The 26,885-nt window shown below is 35.2% G+C and overlaps 1 protein-coding gene across 3 annotated transcripts in view; it reads right to left on the bottom strand.

Annotated features, from left to right (window-relative positions):
* The window catches only part of LOC145662577 (putative fatty acyl-CoA reductase CG5065), a 216,849-nt gene extending 200,836 nt beyond the window's left edge, over positions 1–16,013 (bottom strand). For all 3 annotated transcript variants that reach the window (XM_081728276.1, XM_081728273.1, XM_081728272.1), the window contains exon 1: positions 15,765–16,013. The gene's annotated coding sequence lies outside the window, so the exon portion shown is untranslated. The remainder of the gene's footprint in view (positions 1–15,764) is intronic.
* Positions 16,014–26,885: the final 10,872 nt, after the last annotated feature.

Genomic DNA, 26,885 nt, shown 5'->3' on the forward strand with positions numbered 1-26,885 from the left:
TCATAACATAGTCTATCTGATATCTTCGGCCATCTATTGAGGATTTCCATGTATATCGTCTTCTCTTGTGCAGATTGAAACAAGTGTTCCCAATCACTAGTGAAGTTTGTCTACATAAATTGACCAGTCCCTCACCCCTTTCATTTCTTTCGCCTAAACCATATTTCCCAACAACACTACCTTCCTGTTTTTCTCCCATAACTGCATTAAAATCTCCCATTACAATTACATGCGCATCCTCTTCTCCCAATCTATAATTACTTCTATTTTCTCATAATTTTACTCTACTTCTTCAGTTATATGCGAAGTCGTCTGTGCGTATGTCTGTATCACCACTAGATCCTTATTTTTTTCTTTAAGTCTTAACATCATAACTCTAGCATCAACAAACTTTACTTTCACTAGCTTCTCTTTGAAGCGCTTGGAGAATTATTCCTACACCATTATGACCACTCTTTTCATTACCTGGGTAAAACATTCTATATCATTCATTTTTCACTATCCCATTATCTTTCCATCTAACTTCACAAATCCTACCAAATCTAGTTTGTTTGTTGTTGTTGTTTCTTTTCATATCAACTTTAAAGTTTTCTAATTTCGCTCCCTGTAACATGATACATACATTTCATGTCCTGCTCTTGAATGTCTTTCTTTCCCTGTTTATTTTCTCCACATTGTTACTTTCTCGTCCAATAGTCTTTCCTAAGCCACCTTATTCCCGGGGATCCGAATGGAGAGGGCAATATTTTACCTCCGGGACAATATTTTCCCTATGAAAGATCATTGTACATGTTTTCTTTCTGCTGTCAGCAAATTCGGGAAAAATAGAGTGGTGGTTTCCTGTTGCCTTCAACTCCCAGTATCCCAGCCGTTAAAGTCACTCTGACCACACCTGGGACTAACGTCCAAGTTGCCATACCAATGACTATGATTTCAGCCAACTTGGCTGCTGGAGAACTGTTGCCTTCTCCCAGGAATGCCCTTCGCCTGGCTAGTCCATTTAGACCAATTCGGTAGGGATAGATCTGTTAGTAAACTAGCACCGACATAACTCTAAATTTCACTGTAGCACACAATCCTTCCCATCCCACATAAGAGTATCTTCGTAAAGGTGGTGTTTATCGGGAAGGCTAACTATTAAAGTAGAATCAAAACCATTACTCGGCTTTTTACTTGAAGCAGTCGCCTCCACTAAAGATCAAACCCGGGACTCGATCATAGAAAGCATGCCCATTATTCACTGGATCGTTAAGGAGTACTAGTCTATTTCGATTCGAATAAAATGTAACTTCCTTTTCAACACCGAGGCTATTTGGTTCCGGATTTACCTTCTGCTCAATGCGGGTTCCGAAACATTACTCGGATCTATATCCAAAGCAAGGCTCCACTAGGAGTACAATCACAGAATACGCCAGGAAGAAATACTAGTCTCTTGACTGACCGGATTGTTTGGAATTAATGACCGGCACTGAGGCTATATATGACGTGGATGTGCAGTCTAACTTGGTACTACAATCACATGGGCTCCCCGGGGAATCGAACACTAGTCTCCCGCCTCGAAGACGCGTATGACAACCATATTGTTATCAGGGAGCTCGTTGTCTCTGTTAGGCAACGACAACTGATGGAGAATGTTGTCACATACTAATATGGTATCGCACAGTTAGGAATAGAGTGATAGGTCTTCATGAATGGCGGCCAAATCAGGGTGATTTTCGACATTTTGACTTTATCTTGCCGAAAATAAAATAAAGCCTCAATTCTGGAGGTCATCATTTGAAAAAAAAAAAAAAAAGTAATTGAAAATTTAATTTAAAGTTAACACAGCAAATGCTAGATATTACAGCAGAAAAGCTGAAATCGACACCAAAATCGAATGAGAAAATTCATGATATTTAAAGGTTAGAGTGCTTTTCTGGACTTTTTTTTTTATAGCAAAGTAGGTCCTTATAATAATTTTCCACAAACTTTAATTCAGTTCGAAGTAAATCTGATAGTAATTTGAAGTACTTCAATTCGCGTAGAAATCTATGCACAATAAGTACGGTATCAAAAAGAAAATAGTTATTTGTCCTCCTAGTTAGTCTAGTGGAGACCTCCCCGCTGGTCTAGTGGCTAGCACATGAACCTTTGGAGTACGGGGTCCCAGGTTCGGTTCCCGGTAGGAAAGCATTTGGAATTTTAATTGTCCTCGATGTTTCTGTGTTTGTGTCCCTGTCGTTATCAGTTACTAAAAAACCGAGTAAAATGCAGTAAAAACATGATGATAATTAGGTACATAAGTTATTCAAGGACGTTTCGTAAATCAGTTTTCAAAAAAAAAAAAAAAAAAAAAAGTGACTAGTGCGTTCCCCTTTGCTATACACTGGAAAAAAATTTTGGAGCTTAATTGCCAAATATCAATGTAAAATCTTTTACTCTTCATTTTGCAAGTTGATATACATTTCCTTAAATTAAATTAGAAAATTTGCTTTTCTTTTGACAAATTTACAGTAAATTTATGAGAAAATATAATATTTTTATAGATAAAAATATAATTTTACACCATCTTATATTAGTAATTTTACTTTCTAGCTGTAAATTGATTTACATAGAGGCTTGGCAAACAGATTCTCACTTTTTTTTTTTGTAAATTTATCTATGAATTTTTTTACAGTGTATGTGGTCCCGGGATCGATTCTCAATGAGAGTAGAAAAATAATTCGACAATCATTCACTTTATTAATTATCCGTCTCATTTAACCTAAAGGGCATAATCGTGGGACATTAAACTAAAAAAAATCATTTCAAAACAGTTTTGTTTGTTGGTGTCTTATAATATAATGGTATTGTTGAAAATATTCTTCTTATATATGCCTATGAGTTATTTTGGGACCATATTATTTGATTATGCTTTACACATAATCAACAAATGAATTCTGCTTAATAACATTTGTACTCTTTATCTATGAATAAACATATAAAAAGTGTTTAAAAAGTTACTTGAAAACATATGAATGAATCCGTATGAAACTTTTTTATTTCCATCAGTGTATTAGTTTTTCCGAAGAAATTAATGAAAGTTAATTGACTATTAACTAAATTAAGAAAAGCAGGAGTTTCCTTACGGATGTGCTTCACACAGAATGAAGTTTTATTCATTCAAAATGCTTCTAGCGGAATAACCTTTAAACACTCCACAAACGTTAGTCCTTTCTAACTATGAAGTGCTTGTAGCCAGTGTCTTTTGGCGAAGTAGAAAGAACCCAACAATATAGTACTCACTGTTATAACCAATTCGCTATCTATATCGATTTCTCTGTCCAATGAAGTGTCCGTCACAGTGTAATTCTCGAGGGCTTCACAAGTGTCTTTAAAATGGTTACTACAGGCCAAAGATGTTAATAAACTGCACACTCCAAGAAAAACACTTCGTCCACTGGCAAAACTACAAGACAGAGAACTGATACCGAGTGCTACATAAGTTCTCCAGTGAATATTATCTGAAGAAGAAGATTTCTAGGAACCGGAGGATTGACGTACAAGACGCACCTCACATGTTTCACTTATCACTGACCAATACACGTCCAGCTGATCTGAAGGTCGCATTTAAATCTCCATTCCTACATAAAGGGGAACACTGTAATCGGTAGTGGCACCTGTTGGTTCCTGGGAATTGGGGTTCCACTAAGTTAATGATACTAGATAAAACAAGCATACCAACAGTCGAGATAACGGCCAATGGACCTGCTAATCCATCTTGGATGGCAGCAACAGCTCTGGCTGCGTCTGTTCCTGTTAAAGTTGTCACTGTCCCCAGCACGTTAACATCAGAAGGTGTAACAGGAGGAACTTTTGCATACTCCGTGGAATTGACGACGTAATTGATTCATAGTCAAAGCTCGACACCTCTTCCTCATTTGGTATTTGTTCGAAACGTGGACCGTTTGTATTACCTTAATCTCCCTGTTGTTCGTTCTCTTCAATAGCTCCATATTCCATGGATGAAGGTCCAGGGACGTCCTCAGGACGATTGCCTCTCTGCATTTTACAATTGTAACTTTCCTCACTTTTAATAATATAAGTTCAGAAAAATATTTGTAAAAATTTAGCATTTTCATTTGTTGCGCATAAGTATTTTAGTCTGTGTATTCAAGATAAATTCAACGATTTGTTAAATTCATAGTTATCACATTGTAGTACGTACTCTCGAATTCTTTCTAGAGTAAAATTCACTTTAATGCAGCCTTTCCGAACTTGTGTGTCGCGTAGTCTCATGGAGTGTGCTACGAAATCTTAGAATATAAAAATAAGGACAGATTTTCATGCAAGCATCTGTTGCGTTCGTTGCGTTTGACTGATCCACATATCAGTGAAAAGAGGAAGAAACAATTGCGATTAATAAACAAAGAAGAGATAAAGATAAACAGGCCCTCAACCATAGGGGGCTAGGGAGCCTGCTCCCCCCAAAAAAAACTTTTCGTGACCACTCCAGACCTTAACACAAAATGCTATTATTAATACAAAAAACACAATTTAGCTATTTGTAAGAGAATTTTTAATGACTTGGCCCTCCTAACATATTCATGCCCCTCCCCCAAACCTCTGTGGCTGGTTGCGGGCCTGAAGATAAATCTGCTTAAATTTGGTTAGAAACAACTAAATCACAGATATATGAGACACTAAAGCTAAGAAAATACGTAGTGAATTCCGAGGAAAATAATAAGATCCGGTCTTTACTATCGAAACAGCAGTGCAAGTATTTCAGGGAACCGAAAACCAATCTGAAACCGTAGACTATTTGAGAAAGTAGACAACGAAAGCGTAACAGAAATTGTATCAATAGAAAATTCTGAAACAGTGTAAGATGGAGTAATAAAAGTAAACTGTGAGTTAGAAAATAGTAATGATGTGTCGAAATAGAACTTGTCAAAAGTCAATCATTATCTTTAGTTGTAAATCAAGTTGATTGTGAAATCCTTAAAGTCAAATATAAAATGGTAGAAGAAAAATAAATTTTTGAAAAAACGCAAACGATTCAGGTATAATTAGTCGAAATTAGTTGTCAATTATCTTTTGAAAGTAGCACAAAAATAGCGCACATGTATTCTAATCTCATCTCTAATCTCATGGATTTAAAAGGCTGTCAAAGTTTCTTTCTCTCCTTTGAAACTTTGGCACCCATTTCAGTATTGACCAACGTTGGTGTTACCTAAACGTTTAAACAAGGTAATAAGCATCAAGGAAAGTTTTGTATTATCAAACATTAACAGTTTTCTTTATTGTATCTTCAATTATGGCGAAACCCTTGAAGGACAACTATATGTACGAAAATCTTAAATTTCACTCTCAGAGATTATGGATGTGCACAGGTCTACGAATTATGTAAGGCAAATCCTATTCATATATCTTTAGGTAGTCAAGAAATTATCAAGTAAAAATGTCCTAATTTTCATGGTTGAGTGTGGCAAACCTAGTAAAACGCAAAAGAGAGGGGCAATGTTTTCTTTCAAATTACTGAAATTTGAAAACGTATGTGAAATAAAATTATATTGGTGCTATATACAGTTAGTTATATTGAAGCTCTAGAAGAAATGCATTGCCTTTATTAATTTATGGACTCTTTTAGATTGTAATTCTCACGAAATTTCTATTTAGTTAAAATAATGTGGATCATGGTAGACTACAATTAAAATAAATTATTTACTTATAAATATGAAGTCGATTTGCTCTTTAACTCATTGAAATATACAAGACCTTTCCTTAAATGTAACACACATGAAGTTTTGAAAGATTTAATTTTTCTTGCCAGCAGGCCGGCAACCAGCCACAGAGGTTTGGAGGGCCATGAATATGTTAGAGGGAGCAAGTCATCAAAAATTATGTTGATACAAATATCTAAATTGTGTTTTTTTAATTAATAATAGAATTTTTGTATTGAGGTCTTGAGGGGCCATGAAAAGTTTAGGGGGGCCAGCCCCTCCTAACCCCCCTCTGGTTGCGGGCCTGCTTGCCAGGCTGAACCCATATTCGTGAAATCTAGTGATTCAAGCAGCTAAAGATCGCCAAAAACTTAGGAAACTGTAAATCTAAAATATATAGTACTATAATAGATAATAATGTCACTCCTTTATCCTTATAATGTCCTTTATTCAGTCTTTAGAAATAATCAAATAAACACGAATGGGCAATTATGGGATAAACTTTTGTTAACAGAGAAAGCAAAAGAAAAGAAAATTCAATGTATGATTCGTGATAACAGAGTACAAATTAAATCATGTACATATAGTTTATAAGTAGCGTGTGAGTTACGTTAGGAGTATGCGTATCACCATTAGGTAAAGATAAAAACAAATTTAATATCTATATAACAGTATATATATATATATATATATATATATATATATATATATATATATATATATATATATATATATATATATATATATATACAACATAGGATTAAATAATTAAGCAATATCTTCTAGCAGAATAAAAACTATCAATTAGTATTGGCAACGAGCAAATACTACTCTTTTAGCGCCACAAAAATATTTTTACCACTGTGGTTCACTGGTAAGGCGTTCACTTCTGGTGCATGGGATCCATGGTTCGATCCCAGCTCGCGCCAAGTGGACTTTGTGTAGGAATGTACCGATACCACTTTTTCATTGGTACCCTATACCGATACCGATACTGAAGAGGCCAATACAGGCCCGTATCCAGGGGGTCTAAGGGGAACGGGTTCCCCCTAAATTTTCGCTGTCCCCCCTAAAATTTTCACAGTAGGCTTCCAAATGAACCATAATATGGTGATGAACTATAATATGATTGGGTCGGGCTCCCCCTAACTTCGGCCGGCCCCCCTACATTTTTGGGCTGGCTACCGGCCTGGGCCGATACTGCCGATACCGATGCTTTTTGGACACTTATATTATCAGGAATTTTTAGAATAATGAAATGATCAACATTGTGGTAGGGTATATTAGATATAAGGCCAAAATTTGATATAGGAAAGCAAAAAACAGAATTACAATATATATATATATATATATATATATATATATATATATATATATATATATATATATATATATATATATATATATATATATATCCTCTAAATTTAATCCAGCTCACATAAAATAAACTACAAAGCAGGAAATACTTATATAGTGTAATCTTAATTCTAATAGTCAGTGATTGATATAACTAACTAACTAACTAACTAACTAACTAACTAACTCTATGGCCTATGGAACCCGGAGGTTCAGTGCCGCGTTCACAAAAGCTCTCCACTGACTTCTATCCTTAGCTAATTGCATCCAGTTTCTACTTTGTATTCCTATCTCTGCGAGATCCATCTTAATATTATCCTCCCATCTGCGCCTAGGTCTTCCTAATGGTCGTTTTCCTATGGGTCTACCAGTTAAGACTTTGAAAGCGTTTCTACTTTCTTCCATTCTAGCTACATGACCTGCCCACCTAAGCCTCCTAGACTTGACGACCCTAACAATGTTGGGTAAACCGTATAAACTATGTAGTTCCTCGTTATGAAGCTTCCGCCATTCCCCATTCTCGTTCCTCTTGGGTCCGAATATTCTTCTCAGGATCCTGTTCTCAAATACTTTCAGTCTATGTTCTTCCCTCAGAGTAAGCGACCATGTTTCGCAACCATACAGAACAACAGGCATGATTATCGTTTTATATATTTTAAGCTTCAAATTCCTCGACAGAATTCGCGACGACAAGAGATTTTGAACCGAGTAGTAACACGAGTTCCCTGCTTTTAGTCGACATTTAATTTCTTCGTGAATATGATTTTCGTCTGTTAATATTGATCCTAAATATTTGAAAGTATCCACTTTATCAAAAGCATTATTTAATATTTTAACGCCTCCACAATTTGCCGTATTAAGGTCCCGACGCACTTCCATGTATTTAGTTTTCTCTGCATTTACTTCTAAACCCATGTCCCTGCAAGCGTTTAATAAGATCTCTGCATTTATTTCTACTGTTCTCCTATCATCCCCTATTAAATTTACATCATCAGCATATGCCATAACCTGGTGAATGCCGTTCAACTCTAGGCCCTGGTTGCTATCTTTGATTTTCCTTATGGCGTATTCCAGCACAAAGTTAAATAATAATGGCGACAACGCATCTCCTTGTTTCAGGCCATTTTCGACGTGGAAGCTCGTGGACAAAAATTTTCCTACCCGGACTTTACTTTGGGATTCACTTAAACATATCTTAATTAATCTAATTAACTTTCTCGGTATTCCAAGTTCTGTAAGAACGTTGTATAATGTTTCTCTCCTAACCGAGTCGTAAGCCTTTCTAAAATCAATAAATAGTTGATGTACCGGGGTATTGTATTCCCACTTCTTTTCGAGTATTTGGCGAATGGTAAATATTTGGTCGATAGTTGATCGATTTCGTCTAAATCCGCACTGATAATCTCCAATAATTTCATCTGCGTATGGGGTCAATCTTGCTAACAGAATATTTGAAAGGATTTTATAGGATGTTGACAGAAGAGAAATGCCTCGATAATTATTACAGTCAGTTTTGTCGCCTTTCTTGTGAATTGGAACAATGATTGACTCTTTCCACTCTTGTGGCAATTCTTCCTTGTTCCAGATAAGGAGAATGAGTTTGTGTATCTTGTTCCACAATTTTTCGCCTCCAGCTAAAATTAACTCAGCCGGAATTTCATCTACACCCGGAGATTTGTGTTTCTTTAATTTCTTTATAGCGGCTTCCACTTCTATTCGATTAGGTTCTGGAATATACGGTTCTGCGGTGTGTATCTCCTTTTCTCCACGCACATTAGTTTTTGGCTGCGTGTTCAGCAAAGAGTCAAAGAAATCTTTCCATCTATTTAAGAGGCTATCCGTATCAGTGAGAACTGTTACGTCAGATTTCTTTAATATATAAGCACGAGGTTGATAGCCTTTCTTAAATTCGCTGATCCCCTTATACATGTCCCGAATATTTTTATTTTTACTATTATCTTCAAGTTCCTTAATTTTAGCTTTCAAAAAATCCCGTTTCTTTGTTCTAAAAGTTTTGGAAGTTTCCCGCCTGATATCTGCGAAATTTTGTGTAGTTATTTCATTCGGATTTTGTAGCCACCGTAATTTTGCCTGTTTTCTCTTCTCTGCTAGTTTAATGCATTCTTGGTCGAACCATGGTTTGTTCCTACGTATTTCCGCGTGTCCCAATTTTTCTATTGCTGAACTTTTAATGCTATCTCTAATTTCAATCCAAGTATCCTCGACACTAGTGCACTCCGAGTCTTCTAAGACCGAGAATCTATTCGAAACCTCAATCTGGTATTCCTCTCTTACCTGGCTCTCTTCTAATTTCTTTAAATTAAATCTCTCCGTTTTCGGACGTTGAATATTACCTTTATTCAACGATAATCTCTCCCGTATTATCGCTACTACCAGGTAGTGATCAGTGTCACAATCAGCCCCTCTAAACGACCGGACGTCAATTATGCTAGATTGTCTTCTTTTATCTACTAAAACGTGATCAATTTGATTATGTGTTTTTCCGTCTGGTGATGTCCAAGTGTATTTATGAACGTCGCGATGTGGGAATTTTGTACTCTTCACGATTAGGTTTTTGGATGTTGCAAAGTTCACGAGTCTAACACCGTTGTCATTACTTTCCTTATGCAAACTTTCGTTCCCTATAATCGGTTTGAAAATATCCTCTCGTCCTACCTTCGCATTGAAATCCCCTAATAGAATCTTCATATGGTATCGCGGGAGTTGGTCAAATATCCGTTCCACTTCTTCGTAAAAACTATCTTTTATATCGTCACCCTTATCTTCAGTTGGAGCATGTACATTTAAAACAATAATATCACACCACCGTCCCTTAAGAGTAATAAAAGAAAGTCTGTCAGTAACAAATTCAACCCGTTTAATTGCTGGTAATATTCGTTTGTGAACGAAAAACCCTGTTCCTAACTGGTGATTTTTATTTCCTTCCCCGTAAAAGAACGTAAAATTTCCGGAATTCTCAGATCCATTTCCTTCCCACCTAACTTCCTGAACTCCTACTAAGTCCATCCTGTATTTCTCTAACTCACTCGTTACAGATTTTAACGCGCCTGCCCTATAGAGACTTCTAATATTCCATGTTCCAAATCTCATGTCCATTTTCTTTTGCTGATGTCGTGCCAAGTTATCAGTCCTTGTCCGAGGCTTTTGTGAATGTTTCTGAACAAGTACCTTTTTTTACAGGATGAGGGTGTTAGCCTTACCCAAACCCCCAAGCTGGAGGACCACTCCTAGTCGTCTGTCCGCGACTGCTTATTCAGTATATTCGCAGCTAACCTCTATATCTAGAGGCCTTCTCCTCGATCCGCAACCTGAGGACGCGCCATGCCGTGGTGACAGGAACCCACGTTACACGGCAGTGATTGATATTTAGAGTGATAATGTACTTTGATAGTTAAATTGCATTTACTATGTATCTATTACATACATATAATCAACGGCGCTGACTTTCCAAAATTTATGTGGGTGCATATAAATGGCGGGATATGTTATATGTTTTCAGGGGAATCTCGATATTTTTTGATTGATTTCCTTTTAGTTAAAATATTTTATGAACACTGTCATAAAGAACTGTGCTGTGATAAAGTAAAATACATCGGTACTATAAAGATAATATGGGACTGCCCTAGCTCAGTCATTAACACGGCTGACATAAACACAAGAGAAACGAGTTCAAACCCGGGTCCAGTTTTAGGGATAAGTTATTGTAATGAATATTCTCAACATGCGTAATAGTAACATTAGGTGTATACTTTAAACAACTTAAATGATGTACAATGATTACAAGAGGCATCATATTACGAACACGTTACCAAAAGAAAATAACACATTCATACAAATTAAAATGAAAAAAAATCTACATAAAAGCAAATAATTTTAATGGTATTGCACAAAGAGCTGTGCAAAAATTTTATTGTGAAAATAAACTACAAAATGACTAACTTAAGCGTGTTGGTTGGTTGGCTTTGCACAAACACATTTGAAAGAAACAGTTGTTTCAGAGCTTATAAATTTTAACTTCTATCTCCATGTTTTAATTGCTTATTATTTTTTTGATAATGACAAGTGAGAAATATTTATTTTATTTTGTTTCTATTAAACTAAAAATTTTTGTGGGTGCTGGATCCCTCGAGCACCCACGTTGTCGGCGCGCATGTATATAATGCAAACAGATACTACCGTTACAATTTTTTATTGTTTACAAAAATATGCGTGGTGAACCAGGTGTTGCTGTGTATACCATAAAAAAAATAAGAGGGTTATTTAAGGGAAGTCGAAAACGATAAAACTATTTAATAACTTTAGAATTAATTATAATATTTTTAACAAGTAGGAGAAAATAATGACGAAGTGAGCGTCTTTTGGGTTTCTTCCATAGCATTTTCTTCTGAATCGAAACCTCTGTCTCATTTGAAATTCAAATTACGAGTCTGCTATCCTGACCATGGGCGCCCGAAGGAGGAAAAGAGGGTGGGACCCCCCTGGCTCACAAAAATGTACACTCATGTCCAAAATTATTGTCGCATGTCTATAAACATGTTATTCTAGGAATATAATTTGATAACAAATTCGCCCGGTATTTCTCATAATGTTTGTATGTGTATAATCGGCAAAAGCATGTACTCTATGTGGAAAATTTCAAGTCAAAAGAGCAGCAAATAAGAACAATAAAACGAAAATAAAATTTTCTTGTCTATTTAGCAACACTTTATTTTACTCATTATAATTTTCGTATTTATAATTTTTTCCTATGAAATTTACCACAAATATACATTTCCCGATTACACACGTACTATCTGTATTAAAAGTACCCTGCAAAATCAATGTCAAATTATATTGTTACAAGAAGACAGTTATAGACATGCAACAATAATTTTGGACATAAGTGTACATGTAATATAGCAAACCACGTATATTAAATACCAGACGTAATATAGCTACCATGGAATTGCCCCGCCCCCCTAGAAAATTTTCTTCGAGCGCTCATGATCCTGACTGAGGACCTTTGCCGTTTCTTCACCACTATTTTGGCATCGAGGGACTAAAAATATTAGTTGAGTACGAATAGTGCAAATGAAAGCCATAAAGAAATCAATTGCACAGTTGATAATAATTTAGATCAACTTTAAGTGTAAAAGAAGCCGATGAAATATAAATGTCACTTTTAATATTAAACAAATTGAAAATAGTTTGGAAAATGTATCGATAAATGTCGGTGACCATTTGCCGATGCCGATACTTCCAAAAAGTAGCCGATATCACCGATACCGATACCAATATATCGGTACATTCCTAGCTTTGTGGTAGACAAACACCGAATTCATGGGGTTTTCTTAGAGTTCTTCCGTTTCCTCCCACTTCATTCATTTCACCACTGCATTCATTTCTCATCATCATCATCTCCTTGAACCTAGCCGACATACTCGTGGGACGCAAAACCGAAATATTTCCTTTTAATTTCATTTCTTCTCTTTTTATTTACATTCTCAATTTTATTCGTTATTTACAGAGAAAATAAAAATATACGTAGCTATCCGTAGAAAGAAAACTATATGACGTAGGTAACCATGGTTGTATCAGAGTTTGCCCAGATTCCTATCTACCGGTATGTCTTTTGTTATATAGCCTAATTACAATAATTACAAATGTAATATTATTTTCTCGTCTTTGTTTCCTTTGTCTTTTAATTAATTTCTGTGTTGGTGTGAACAAGAATACTTAGAGCATTCGAAATTTTCTAAAGTCGCATCAATTTAGAAATTTTCTTAATTTTAAAAACGTTAATGTTTAATTAAATATAGTATCCTTGCAGCTTTTGTTATTTTATTTATTTATTTATCCTAATAACAAAAGGCTATCAATTTGTATGTGAATCTGTCTGTCCATGCGTCATGCTAATTCTTAATAATAAACAGTCACGCTAATAAATGTCGATATCTGTGCTACCTCACGTTAATAGATATCCTGTCTACGATATTGTGTGCTACTCAATGATTGAAATCAACACAATATAGTGTATACCGGTAAGCGAGTCCTTGGATAATTGCATAAGTATTGTAAAGTTTCCGGGTGGTAGGTGGGAAGCTATATATATATATATATATATATATATATATATATATATATATATATATATATATATATATATATATTTACTAAAAAGTTACTAAACAATTAGAGCTTTTAATTACGGACGATTTTAACCTGCAGTGTACAATGGGCCGAAGGTTTCAGAGATGTACGTAGGAAATTGATCGTAGGGGTCCGGATCCCCTCCCTGAAATACCGACCTTTCTGCAAATTTAGTCTAATTTTAGGCGTGATTTTACAAATTTTAATATAATGTATAATCGTATTGAATTCAGACCCCTGCAAAAGCATTGAACTCCTTCCGAAATAACTATAGAGCATCAAAAACTATGTGAAAGAAGTGATAGAATTTTTCGCGTCACCCTTACCGTTCCCGAAATATTGGCCAAAAAATTTCCGATTTCGGGAGATTTAAGGAGCGGATTTAAGGATCCTAGGTAGTTAATTTAAACCAATTTTGATTTTAAATAACTAGTTGTTTACCCCAAGTCTACGGCCGAAAATTGGAAGAGTCAGTAGAAAACTGAAATCTTTCAGTTTAACATTCTATGATTATGGCCGTTTGGCTAAAGGAGACGGGAACTTCAGTAGAAAACCAGTTGAGAATGCTCGAAGAGCATTACCAGAACGAAATTGATAATAGATAATTGGTATTGATCAACACCAATATCATCTCTCTATGGTTTACGGTTCCTGAGATACGGCTCCTTAAATCTCCCGAAATCGGAAATATTTTGGCCAATATTTCAGGAACGGTAGGAGTGATGCGAAAAATTCTATCATTTCTTTCACATAGTTTTTAATGCTCTATAGAATAGAGCGCTGAAAATTAAATCATCAACACCAATATCATATCTTTATAATTTACAGTTCACGAGATATGGTTCCTTAAATTTCCCGAAACCGGAACTTTTTAGTCAATATCTCGGGAACAGTGAGGGTGACACGAAAAATCTCACCTCTTCTTTCAGATAGTTTTTGATACTCTATCAAATGAGGGCTGAAAATTGAAAAAAAAAATCGCAAATAACAGACACACACACACACAGACAGACATAGAGAATTCAGTAACGAACTCTTTAAGTTAGTTATCATGTCCCAATCAAAGGTTCACAACATAAAGTTTGAATATTGATTCTCATAAATTATGAAATCAAAACTTTATTTTAGACTAAAAAGAAAAACAATTAGGGATGTGCACGGGTCGAGGCATGTCTCGAATCTTGACTCGACTCGAATTCGAGTCGATAAACACTGTAAAATTCGAGGCGAATCGAGACACGAGTCAATTTAAGACTACCATAAAAATCTCGACTAGACTCGAATTTCTCGAAAATCTTTCTATAAATTTTAATATTATTTTGAAGAAAGTATTCACTCAGAAACAGCTTTGAAACCAATTCCAGCATTTATTACTTTAGAAAGGTACAGAACGCATAAACTTAATAGTTAATCTTTCGAGATTACAATTTAATCTTCAACTCAATTCAGTTAGTTAAAGCTAATAATTAATATCGTAATATTTGATTGTACTTCAAATATAATAATAATAATAATAATAATAATAATAATAATAATAATAATAATAATAATAATAATAATAATAATAATAATAATAATAATAATAATAATAATAATAATAATAATAATAAATTATCTAGTTTGTATAAAACTATTGCGATAAAGTGAACTTCATAAATTCTCTGAATGAGCAATTGGCAGTCTATAGTAATTTAGCATAGTTATATTTATTGTGTTTTCGCTCCCATGAGAGCTACATAACTTCTGAATTATTCATTTCCCCAGCTATTTTGAGACTTTAATGTGTTGCAGCATATCACGAGTTACGGATAATATATAATGTAACATTTGTTGTACCTCACATATTATGATACGAGACTATTTTACATAGTATATTACAATAAATGGACTACTTGGATGCCAAGAACTAGTACAGATAGGTACCTTTCATTTCGCAAATAACAGACACACACACACACACACACACACACACACACACACACAGACATAGAGAATTCAGTAACGAACTCTTTATGTTAGTTATCATGTCCCAATCAAAGGTTCACAACATAAAGTTTGAATATTGATTCTCATAAATTATGAAATCAAATCAAAACCTTTCATTTCTATAGATAGGTATTTTTTAAAAGGATTTTGTAAACACTAAATTATAAAACAATTTACTACATAGAGTAGTTATGGTTTTGGTTCCCAACATAAAAGAAATATCAATTGTTCATGAGATATTGAACTTCAATTTTCATTCCTGGCTGATGGTGAGTATATTTTAACTCGTATATTTAGTCTCGACTCGAATTCCGAGACGTTTCGTCTCGAATTCGAGTCGAGTCGAGACAGAAACTATCAAGTCGAGACAGAAACATATTTTTGAGTCGAGACACGAGTCGAGACTTTTCTCGAGACGATTCGAGACAGGTTTAAATTTCGACTCGACTCGTCTCGTGCCCATCCCTAAAACAATCATAATAATAAGAAAGAAAAGTTAATTTTGGTAGTTGAATAACTAACACATCAAAGAAACAAAGATAAGCACAAGATTTAAATAAACATGATAGATAAAAAAAAATACGAGCTTACCTCGTAAATAAACCTATGTAGGCTGTTGTTATTCACGTATTCTGTCACAAGAGTAAGCACTGTTTGTTTTGCTACCACTTCAAAACAACCACGAAACAAGTTAGTAGCATTCTGGACGTGTATTATAATGAAGATTCTTTCAATAACTGTTGTATAGTGGTTACGTATCGGTACACTGTTATACCACTTTCACTGCCATTTCTCAAAGCCGACTCCTCCTTCAATGTCCACGACTAGCTCATAACCAGTCTCCCTCAAATTTGTGTCCAAAAACCAAACAACAGCCTCTTATACTAATTACATAATGGTCGTTCTTTCTTTCTTTCTTTTTATTTCCTTAGCACAGGCTTTTTCAGTTATTAACGTTTGTCCTTCTACTCAAACCTTACAGCGCATTTGGTTTAGCTAATGAAGAAAAACAGTAAAAATACATCTTAAAGCACTCTCTTTCGTTTTTCCTCGCTTTTCAAACCGTTGTTCTTTGTACTCAGATAAATAGTTCATTTTAAAACATTGACCTTGTTTCTCTTTCGCATCAGTGCGTGAATTGCGCCTACATATTGACTGAAGGGGCTTAGGTATAGTGCGTTCAGTTCTGATGCATGGGCCCCTGAGGCCAGACCGTATTGGTATTTCTGAATACCGTAATTTCAGTTTTACTTAAACCGAAATATTGATATACTGAAAAGCCTAGATATGATATACGAAAACTACAGAAATATCGATATATCGAAATAATAAAATATCGACATATCGAAATGCCGAAAACCTAAATATCGATACACCGAAATGCTGAGCAATTTATTAATGATGTTTTTAATGATTTTTCTTCATTTTCTTTCTTGTTAACCGGGAATTTTATAATCTATCTTTCTTTTCTACTTTACAAACAAGGGAAAGTACATTACGTTCCTTGTATGAAAAATATAGTTTATCAGGTACGACTCGTATTTCTGTTTATTTTTCTTTTTCTTTTTAAATAACATTCTACGTAGAATTTCTTCTGCTCTATTAATATATATATATATATATATATATATATATATATATATATATATATATATATATATATACAGTGGCGGCGATTGGACGTTAAAAGTGGAGGGGCAAGACTTGACGGAAGGTTGTATAACTAATAGGATACTATCTTTTTTGGTTAAAATACAGTATATCATATTTCATATTTTATTAAGTAAATTGACAAGAGCAACGCAAGTAGATACTAGCCCTTTTACTCTTAAACAACAAAGGTGTAAGAAGAGATTTGATTCCTTGCTCACGAACATCTTAAAATTCAAAGCGGCTGATTAATATATTGAATCCTTGTAAGAAGTGAAAGTATGCTGGAATTCTTGTGTTCCAATAGGTTAATTTTTGGCAATTAAAACGCAATTTCTGCAGGTTTCTTAACTCCACGGGAGGACAACCATCACGTACTCACGCAACGGCGAATGTTATATGGCACCATTTTTTTCTATGAACCAGTAATACATACAAAAAACTTACATTTCCAAATGACACTATATACATTAATTGGTTACTTCAAAAAAGTGGGGGGGGGCAACTGCCCCCTTTGCCCCCCTAATCGCCGCCCATGTGTATATATATATATATATATATATATACAGGCACGTAGCCAAGGGGTGGATCCGGGGGGTCCGGACCCCCCCCCCCCTTCAAGACCAGAAATAAAAAATTGAGGAAGAACGAAACAAAAAGAAACAAGAAATAGGAAGAATCAGCGTTAAAAATAAATATAAAATATAAAGATAAAAATATAAAGATAAAATATAAAGATAAAAAAGCTAAAAATAAAAATAATTTTTCGTCATCGCATCCTTGCAGTATCAAACATGTTATTTCAGAAAAGGTTTTCTACTGCTCCTTTAAGTTGTCATTTGGAACAGATAGTAATTGACGGAATAATAAAACAAAAAAGTTATGTGGAAAGCAAGTCCTGTTAATATTTGATTCAACAGAGAAAGGAACGCAGATATTATAAAATATTTTACAAGACATATTGGATACGTACTTTTTTTAATAGTTGAGATCATAATGAAAGGAAAATTGTTTTATTTGGATGAACAAAAGAAGGAACGTAGATATTGTAATTTAAAAAAAATATTTTTTAAAATATTCTTTTATTCGAGATTTCTTCATAGTTTGTTAGTAAAATACTTACTAACATGCATGGGCGCCGATCCTGGGGAGCCGAGGGGGCCCGTCCTCCCAAAGGTCATGTGGGCCCCCTTGTTGTATTTATGAATGTATAGTATATTGACATAATTTGAATGCAATTTGTCTTAAAATCCTCATATATGCCTTCTGCATCTGAATGGATCCCCCCAAATTTACGGAGAAATCGGCGCCCTTACTAACATGTCATAATTTTAAAGTCTTAACATACCAATATATGTTGCTAGTAAAATATTTAAATTGATCAGGCCCCTGGTGTGATAACCACAATATTTCATATCATATTCCCCCCCCCATCACGAAATCCTGGCTACGTGCCTGATATATATATATATATATATATATATATATATATATATATATATATATATACACCGTATATATATATATATATATATATATATATATACACTTAAATAAATTATAAAAACCGATTCCATATGAATTTTTCCATATGAAATGGATAAAAATTCACAAGATATATCACAATACTTTAGACTAATTTAATTATTCTTTCCATATATATTTTTGTCTTTACTTAAACATATGTAACGCTGATAGTTTCTAGTCACGGTTATTTTGTCGTCATTCTTGCCTACTTTAAGTTCCTGGTCTTGCCTTCTTTCAGTATTTGCAGTTTTTCAATACCTTTATGATATTGTTCCATTTCTCGATTTCCTGGTAAGTTATGGTATTTCTTTGTTGTTTGTTTATTTTAATTGGTGTTCAGCGCATCTTTTAGCACCAAGATTATATGAAACGTGGAGCTATAGTCTAACGTAGGATCCAAACCAAATGAGCTTCTATCAGGAACTAAGCCATGCCTTCCACGCCAAAGGTGCGTAGGCTAACCATATAGCAACAAGGGAACTCTTAAGTATTTATGTTTTTGGATCAAAAGATCCAATATAGATATTTCAATCAAAAATTTTGTTGTAGGCCTTATATCTGGAAAACTACATATAGTGTAGCCAAACTCAAACTATCACCCAAGATCGCAATCTTTTGATCAATTTTTTTGATCCTTCTTAGAATTCTTGGCCAAGATCGCAATCTTCTGATCCATTTTTTGATCATTCCTAAAATTCTTGGCCAAGATCGCAATCTTTTGATCCATTTTTTTGATCATTCTTAAAATTCTTAGCCAAGATCGCAATCTTTTGATCCATTTTTTTGATCATTCCTAAAATTCTTGGCCAAGATCGCAATCTTTTGATCAATTTTTTTGATCATTCCTAACATTCTTGGCCAAGATCGCAATCTTCTGATCCATTTTTTTTTATCATTCCTAAAATTCTTGGCCAAGATCGCAATCTTTTGATCATTTTTTTTTTTTTTTTTTTTGATCATTCTTAAAATTCTTGTTCTATATATTGATACTGTTTGGTACTTTAAACATATCGAAAATCAATATGTAAATCTTAATACCGAACAACTCTATCGGTATATATCCTCGTATGAGAACCAAAGAAACGTAACTTCAAGAATAGAATTTTTGTTTGCTTGGAGATTTATTCTGAAAGCCACACTTGGTGTTATTTCAGTGTTATTGAAGTTGACTTTGTCATTGGCTTGTCTGTTATACAATAATGTGTTTATCATCTTACTAAAACAGCATTAAAAAAATTTTTTTTAACCCTCTGTCCTGTAAATCTACAAAAAGAAGTTACATTCCTTTGAATCTCATACGACGATATGATAACAAGAAATTGATTTCCTTTCGAAAACTGAAGAAAATTAAAAAGGCAACAAAACTATAGTATTTAATCAAATTTAAAATATAAATTCATTTTAGTAAAGTATATGACTGTTCATATTGATAGATTTCTTTTACGATTGAAACAGTTATCTTTTTATTTTATGCAAAAAGTAAAAACCAACTCTCTCTTTGTCTCTTTTTGTTTATTTTTTTAAAATTTACAGATAAACGCAAGTGTATTTTTTAAAAATCTCTTTTGCATTTATAAATTCATATTATTGGGCTACGGCTTTCATTCTTCCACAACGCAGCCTTTCGTATTCTTTGGATGAATCTGCTGGAAATGGATCGTATTGCAATGTACTTCGAAACAAAAGCTGTTCTTTTGGTATTCTAATGTATCATTTCTTTGGGGATTCCTGATGATTTTCTTCGCTTGGAATTTGTCGGGCATGGATAAAAATCGATTTACTCCATTTTGAAAAATATGTTCCACAATAAACTTCGTAAAATTATCGGATTTTGATTGCGTGTTTGTTCTGACTCTTAAGAAGTGCTGAAAAAAATATTTTTTGATACACCTAATTTTTATGAAATATGACACTTGCTTTTTTTGTATTTATTTACTTTTAAATTTCCAACTTAGCTTAATGCTTAAGGTTGAACTAGATGCAACATAAGTTGTAAAATCGTTCCTCCATTTTAACATATTATGTATTAAGAATCTTTTGAAAGTTGCCTGCCTTTAGCCGATGGTATCAATTAACGTTTAAATGTTATCTTGTAATAGTTGGGCAAATTCCTTAATATTTTTCATTTTTCCCTATTAAAAATATTTTTCTTTTCATTTTCGTCCACATTATTTCTACCTGGGTAGAAGTAGTTCTAGACCTTGTGCAAATGAGTGTGCAGATGAATCGAGGTCCATTATGGAGGCTGTCGAGCAGCTCGCATTTTCATGTCAGCTACTCTCTGTATTCAACTTTTTTCTCCGGGGACGATGGGATAAACTCCTTTTCTGTTGGAAAGTAAGTGGTGATTCCCCCGACTTAAGCCTTATTCAATGCCCGAAATTATTATACACCCTATGTGACTGATCCGTTTTAAACAGGGAGAATGTGCGGTGTATCAGTGGCAGAGTTGGCGTGGGTCAATGAAAAGTTGACCCACGACCCACTGACCCACCACCCACCGTGACCCACTCTGACCCACGACCCACCACTCACGGTGACCCACTCTGACCCACCACCCACCATGACCCACTGTGACCCACCATGACCCACTACTCACGGTGACCCACTCTGACCCACCACCCACCATGAACCACTCTCATCCACTTTGACCTACTCTGACTCACCAAAATCCATCGTCATCAACTCTGAACACGATCCACGGCCTCTTCTGAACTGACTAAAGAGTTTACAGCTGTAATAAAACAAGACTGTGAAATTGTCAATAATCGGAGTTTAAATTTCTAGTCAATCGCTCAAGCACCACTCTGTTACAATAACAGTGGATCTGACCTTTACGATATAAACTGGTAAAGTGTTTGTCAGTGAGGAAATTGAAACAGTTCGAGGTGGGGGGAAATTAGTGTGTGCCTAAAATATACTTGTACTAAGAGAGTATTCTTGCAAGTGTTAATTTCTGAACGCATTCCAAAAGAAACTTCTATTCGCAGGAAAATACTCCTGTACAATATGGAAAAGGTTATGGTTTCTCAGTTCACAGTATTTTTCCCACAAAAGACTTGAAAAATCAGTTGTTCATAGGGTAATCACTAAAACACCACGTTAAATTCAAGTTACAAATATGCATAATTGCAATTATTATGAATATTTATTCAAAGTAGTTTACCTAAAGCAAAGAAGACACTTACTAAAAATTAGGTATAAAGTTGAATAACACAAATAAGCCATTAGTAATACAAGTATACATTTTCCGTAACTGGTAATATTCCACCTTAAAACAAATCTGAAATCGGATTTATTTCCTGTTGGTAACTTTTTGGCGGTAAATCATCCGCAGTGGAATGATGTCCATCCTTCAGCCAAGAAATAACTAGCTCGTCTACTTTGAGCTTGTCTAGCGGTGGGCCATTAACATTGATGAGCAACAAGTTAGACAATGTTTGAGCACTTAGTGTATTTCTAATATCAGTCATCTGTAAATTCATAAGGAGAAATCCCCGTTCGCACTCTGTCGTGGAAATTGATAATATTGCTACACGATTTCTGCAACTTCTCATCGACAATCTGCTTGTTAGACTTAAGTCTGATAACGATTTTTCTTGGTCAGTTTTGAAATACTCAGCAAGAAATATCATCACTCTATTACCATATAACATCTTTTTCATATCGACCATGTCAGTTGGCAATGTCGACCCATGTAGAACAGAAACTTAATCTACCACGCCTTTGATAGGGAATCTTGTGAATAAATTATCAATTAAAGCCTGATAAACTGATGATTTCTTATTTGTTCATAAATTTAATTTTTGTAATTACACATGAAGGTTTGATACCATTACCAAGTTCCCTCCCCCGTCTAAAAAGCGAAAGGGAACGAGGTTCCTGGAAAGTGTTCAGAGGTGAATGGGAATTTCCCTCCTTCTTCACTTCAATTATCACACTGCTGTTTGCCATGTGCCAAATTACGATGAATTTCGATTAAATTATCATAGTATAATTATTTTCTTGTTGAATTATCAATACTTTTCAGTGGAAAAAAGGATGAAATTTCAAAGTTCCAAATCAAAGTAAGTAGACCAACGTAAAGGGAAAAAAAGTGTAAAATTTTCCATACAATTATGCGTACAATCCAAACTTCAAATTTCCGTGTAATTAAGCTTACAGTACAAATTTTATGCCTATTTTTCTCACAACTTTATGGGTTGATTGCCCTATGCTGTAAGCGCTCCATATAATAAACATAAGCTTCAACAATTATTATAGCAGAAAGTAATGGATATATGAAGCCAAGCACTGTATTTTTTGTTTCTAATTTTTTTTCTTAAATAACATCGATCGTTTTCGATCATTTTTACAAACCAACTCACTACCAATTTTCCATATATAGAAAGTGCCCACCCCCCACATAAAGGAGAATTTTAAAAATGCTACGACACACTCTGTTTATTTTCAATAAAGAGTTAATACACTGAATTTCAGCTCCGTAAGTTTAACGGTTTGCGAGATACCGGTACTCATTTTTTCCCCGCAAAAATTCGGATCCTCACTACCTCCTTAGGATATTATGCATTGTAATAAAAGCAATATAACATCCCAATTTGGATTAAGGCCTAACTATATACCAAAAGTAATTTCATTTCACTTTGCAATTGGACCGTGATGAGCAGGCACACATAGTTACATTCAATTTTTTTTATATAATAATTTATATATTACAGTGATTCAAAAATGTATTTTTTCCAGTAGTTAACTCTAAAAACTTACAGGTCTCGAAAGCCAAGTAGTAGTATAAGTCCTATCGTTATTATTATTATTAAAAATATCAATATCCAAAAGTGCCTGAAGTTCTTTTTTCACTTGATTAGATTTACTCACCTCAGGTAAGTAGGCAGAAACAAGTGGAAAAGAAAGGGAAATGAAGGTCTTAAAAATAAAACGGAGACAAATTTACTAGTCTTCAGAAGATACTGTCTACAATGCAGTGAGCAGAGAGGGTCGGTAGATCATACTGAGTCGGTGGGTCGCAGTGGGTCACGGTGGGTGGTGGGTCACAGTGGGTCATGGTGGGCGGTGGATCGCAGTGGGTCACGGTGGGTGGTGGGTCACAGTGGGTCATGGTGGGTGGTGGGTCGCAGTGGGTCACGGTGGGTGGTGGGTCACAATGAGTCACATGCTGTTGACTCACGACCCACTGACCCACCCAAAAAACTTGGCCCACTTGACCCACTGACCCACTCCATCTCTGATCAGTGGTAGAGCGTTTACCTCTGGTGCGTGAGATATCTGGTTCGATTCTCGACCAAGTAAGTTTGTGCTGGACTTCATCGTGACAATGTTTTTTTGGGGGGTACTCCCGTTTCCTCTCACCCTCTCATTCCACCAATTCTTCCATCATCATTAACTTGCCTTAATCATTCATCTCTCTTAGCCTAAAAGGCATAATTGTGGGACGTTAAGCTGAAAAAATTCATTTTCTTTCAAACAAAAATTAAATGAACAAAATTGGAAGGGAGCATCGATGTTGAAGTTATGAGAGATCATACGTACAATTGTCAGCAGCTGAGAGGTTTCATGGTCTAGCTCAGGTGAGTTAAAGTCTATGTCGGGCCACTGAAAAACAATACTCTTTCAAACAAAAAATAATCACAAAAAATCAGAGTGGTGCACACTTTCATCAGTGCGAAATCACCACCGTTGAATCGTGCCAGGGACGGCGCTAAGGGCGGGCGGGGGTGGGCAACTGCCCACCCGATGGATGGCCTCGCCCACCCATCCGCCCACCCCAACAGAACAGTGGTGTCATTAAAGGGGGACAGGAGGGGGCAATTGCCCCCCGCAAGATTTTGAGGAATACATATACTTTATCGATTGTCTACTAATATACTAGTGCAAACTGTGAAAGTCTTATGTTGTTGGTGTTCTTGCCCCCTCAAGCGAAGTCTGAAATGACACCCCTGCAGCAGAAGAATAATAATAAAGGTGTCCAGTGCCGGATTTTGGTTTGATGGGGCCCTAAGCTATTGAAGATAATGGGGCCAATTTATTTCTAGCATTCTTTTTCAGCGAAAAAATTTCGCCTTTTCTGTATGAATATATGCTATATGGTAATTTATGGACCTAATACATATCTATTAAGTAAATACGTTTTCGTGTATATTTCGTTAACTTAACTTACTGTTTTGAATACATTACAGAAAAACTGTAAAATTTGTAAAATTAGCGGTAGTTTAATTTGGTACCAATAAAGTCCCTTGCCGATCTTTTTGCACCAACTATGATCCACGCTCCACGCCATGCTTCTACAGTATGTGGAGACCGCATCATTTCTCATTTCAAGTTGTTTCTATTCAGTTTGGTAAAGTTTGAAACGTTTCCAGGTATCCGTGTAAGTAAATACAGTCTAAATATCATCCAGGGTTGGTAATTACTGCCTGAAGCTCAACTAATCGTGTGAGCTTTTTCCAGGTCAGGTTACTGGAGTAACTCAAAATGGAATGCAACCCTCGAAGATTACACAAGGTGTAATACGACACAAATTCGCTGGAACCAGAGGCGAACTTAGAAGGTTTAAACTGGAGAAGGGGCAACTAAAACCCAGATTATGATAGATATATCGTGAGTTTACTCTAAACTTTCAAAAATATGTAAGTAATGGCTTCAATTATTTTTGTCACTCAAAAAACTGGGATCGTAGACCTCTCCGCCCCTGGATCCGCCCCTGCCTTTAGTGATCCATTATCGCACTCTATAGATCACTATATGAGCTCCTCCGTGGCTAAGCGGTTAGCGGGTGGGGTGCTGACTGCCACAGCCAATTATTGGTGCTGATTGCCACGACTGGCGCTGATTGCCAATATCAAGGTGCTCACTGCCACGATGGCGTGCTGACTGCCACGAGCCTGAGAGAAAGTTGCTAGACGTAATATTTCCGAACGCCAAGAAGCATGAAAGAAACTAGATGATCCTTAGGATCGTGTTGTTCAGACCAACACCTAACAAAGATAAACAGGTCTCTGTATGTACACTCATGTCCAAAATTATTGTCACATGATTATAAATATGTTGTTCTAGTAATATAATTTGATAACGAATTCGCCCGGTATTTCTTATAATGTTAGTATGTGTATAATCGGCCAAGACAAGTATGTGGTAAATTTCATGTCAAAAGAGCAGTAAATAAGAACAATAAAACGAAAATATTTTTTTTTTTTTTTGTGCATTTAGTTACATTTTATTTTACTCATTATGATTTTCGTATTTATAATTCTTTTCCTATGAAATTTATCACAAATATAAATTTCCTGATTATACACATGATATAAGTATTAAAAGTATTCTGCAAAATTATCAAATTATATTCTTACAAGAGGACAGTTATAGATATGCGACAATAATTTTGGACATGAGTGTACTTTCAGTTTTGTCAGGGAGCGGTGCGTACAAAATTGGTACGATTTATGTATTCTCACTTGAACTCCTTATGTCAGCATGAACTGTGTACAGCTGTGCAAATTGTTTCTAGCAGCTCTTGAAAGTTCTATCAAAAAAGCACTGCTGGCTGTCCCTCACAAGAGAAGTTCAGGAGAAAGCACTCGCCTGCAGAGAAACTAAGCATGCTATTTGAAGTCCCAATTCATGCTGATTATAACAAGATAATAAAATTCCTGTACGGTTGAGAACGGTTCGAGATATTCAACTTGGAAGTTTATATGAGAAAATGAGGATATACGCATTTATACGCGTTAAGTACAACATAATTAGTAACGAATATTGACATACGAATTGAAAGCTATCGGAAGTAACAGAAAAAAAGTGTTTCGCAATAACTAACGGGTTTGTTAGATACAATTAGTCATTACATTGTTCACAATAATCATAGGTTAGAGATGAAAATTGATCACTGTTGTTCTTCTGTTTTATGAAGAAATGACGCAAGCAAAATACTCCCTTGCACCATGAACATTTTATATGTGCAATTGTGTTGCATCCATCAAGAGAACAGTTCGCAGAACCAAAGCAAAAAGCAAATTCGACAAGTGGTTCAAAAGTTATAGGCCTATAATTTGTTCGTAACCTGCCTTGCAGAACGCAAACTGAAAGAATCCAATGTATCGCGGTGATCGGAAGTGATTCGTATGGACACGAACTTTATTTGATTGTTTCGTTTGTGCATTATAACGTCCAGATGAAGAAGATTCATACTATATATATATACAAATCTCCTGCCATAATCTTTGATTGATCGGAATCAAAACACATCAAATGGTTGCACAAATCGTGTGCAATTCTTTGGTATCTTCTCAACCATTAGGTCTTTGCCATCCGTCATGCAACTTGTAATGGACAATTTGTCTGTGAATGGACCTCAATGATCAAGCAATAGCAAGTTCAAACCATCAGGCTTCGCCATGGGTGAGAATACTTAACGCATTGAAACGTGCATCCACTCATTTTCTCATATAAATTTCCAAGCTGAATATCTCGAACAGTTCTCAACGTACAGGAGTTTTATTACCTGTTGTAATCAGCATGAAT

Source organism: Thermobia domestica, chromosome 10 (genome assembly GCF_964235325.1).
Source record: "Thermobia domestica chromosome 10, izTheDome1.hap1.1, whole genome shotgun sequence".
Lineage (NCBI taxonomy): Eukaryota > Metazoa > Arthropoda > Insecta > Zygentoma > Lepismatidae > Thermobia > Thermobia domestica.